Source organism: Arachis hypogaea, chromosome 17 (assembly GCF_003086295.3).
Source record: "Arachis hypogaea cultivar Tifrunner chromosome 17, arahy.Tifrunner.gnm2.J5K5, whole genome shotgun sequence".
Taxonomy (NCBI): domain Eukaryota; kingdom Viridiplantae; phylum Streptophyta; class Magnoliopsida; order Fabales; family Fabaceae; genus Arachis; species Arachis hypogaea.
The window spans coordinates 104351917-104354132 of NC_092052.1; positions in this window are offsets into that span (position 1 = coordinate 104351917).

Genomic DNA, 2216 nt, shown 5'->3' on the forward strand with positions numbered 1-2216 from the left:
AGGCTTGACAGCTTTGCGGTTCCTTCATTTCTTCATGAGTTCTCCCACTTTGCATGCTTTTTCTTCATTCCTTCAATCCAATCTTTGCCTTCTAAACCTGAAATCACTTAACAAACATATCAAGGCATCGAATGGAATTAAAGTGAATTAAATTTAGCTATTTTTTGACCCAAAAAGCATATTTTCACACTTAAGCACAAATTTAGGGAGAATTACAAAACCATGCTATTTCATTGAATAAATGTGAGAAAAGTTGATAAAATTCCCCAAATTAAGGACAAGATAAATCTCAAAATTGGGGTTTATCAAATATGAAGCTCGGACAGCTATTAAGTCATAGTATCTAGCCGACTTCATTGCAGAATACACTAACACCCCGGGTACCCCATAGAATGGAACCTTTATGTTGACGGCTCCTCAAACAAAGCCGGGAGTGGAGCAGGTGTGATCCTAGAAAGTGATCAAGGAATCCAATTTAAACTCTCCTTAAGGTTTGAGTTCCCTACTTCAAATAACCGAGCTGAGTACGAAGCTCTGTTGGCTGGTTTGAAACTGGCTAGGGAAGTGGGAGCTCAATGGCTTACCATCTTTAGTGACTCACAAATAGTCACCTCGCAAATAGAAGGGAGCTACCAAGCCAAGGATCCCACTATGAGGAAGTACTTAGACAAGACCAGAGAACAGCTCGGACAATTCATGGGATATGAGATCCGACATATACCCAGAGAACAAAATGTCCGAGCTGATGCACTTTCGAAACTAGCCAGCACCAAACCAGGGGGCAATAATAGAAGCCTCATGCAAGAAACACTACAAAATCCATCAACCACGGAAGAGAAAAAGGTTCAAAGCATATCAGACCAGGACCAAGGGTGGATGACTCCCATAGTCAGCTATCTCAAGTCAGAAATACTTCCTGCAGACAAAAAGGAGGCAAAAAGGCTAGTAAGAGAAGTGCAATACTACACCATAGTACACGAAGTCCTATATAGGAGAGGAATCTCTACACCCCTTCTAAAATACGTCCCGACCTCTGCTACGAGGGAAGTTCTCGAAGAAGTCCACAGTGGCATGTGCGGCAACCACCTCGGGGCGCAAGCTCTTTCGAAAAAGGTACTCCGAGCTGGATTCTACTGGCCGACCTTGCAAAAGGAAGCAACAGAGTTTGTCAAAACCTGTCCCCCATTCGAGAAGCATGCCAACTTCCACACAACTCCACCCAAAGAGCTCATCTGTGTTACTTCACCTTGGCCATTTGCAAAATGGGGGCTCGACCTCCTTGGACCCTTCCCTAGGGATCAGGGCAAGTTAAGTTCCTCGTTGTAGGCATAGACTACTTTACAAAATGGATTGAAGCAGAGCCATTGGCCACGGCCACCGCCCAAAGAAATCAGAAATTTCTATATAGAAATATTATTGCAAGGTTTGGGGTTTCTCACTCCATCACCACAGATAATGGCAAGCAGTTTACCGACATTGGTTTCAGGAACTTCGTAGCTGACCTAAAAATAAAGCACCAATGCACCACTGTAGAACACCCACAGGCCAATGGACAGGTAGAAGCTACCAACAAAGTCATATTGGCCAGGTTAAAGCGAAGGTTACAGGACGCAAATGGAGCTTGGGCTGAAGAGCTCCCACAAGTTCTATAGGCATATTGGACAACACCACATTTCACCACTGGAGAATCACCCTTTCGACTTGCTTATGGAATAGAGGCAATGATTCCCATGGAAATAGAAGAAGGATCCCCCAAAATGATCCTCTCTATAATGAAGATACCAACTCCCAAACTCAAAGGGAAGAGTTCGACCTACTTCCAGAAGTCCGAGAAAGAGCTCGAATTAGAGAGGAAGCGCTAAAGCGTCGAATGGCTTTAAGGTACAATCAGAAGGTAGTCCAACGAAGCTTCGCCACCAACGACCTCATCTTAATCCGAAATGATATCGGAGCAAGTCCATCAAGAGAAGGGAAGCTAGTAGCCAACTGGAAAAGACCATACCGAATTGTGGAAGTACTGGGGAAAGGTTACTACAAGGTGTCCGACCTCGAAGGGCGAGAGCTACCAAGGTCATGGCATGCCTGAAACCTAAGAAGGTACTATAGCTAGAAAATAGTAAAGATCTTAGTTCAAGGCGCACTCTTTTTCCTAAAAAGGTTTTTTAATGAGGCGTCAGGCCGAGATCTAAGAAGCCTCCCGGTCTAGAAGGGTAAGT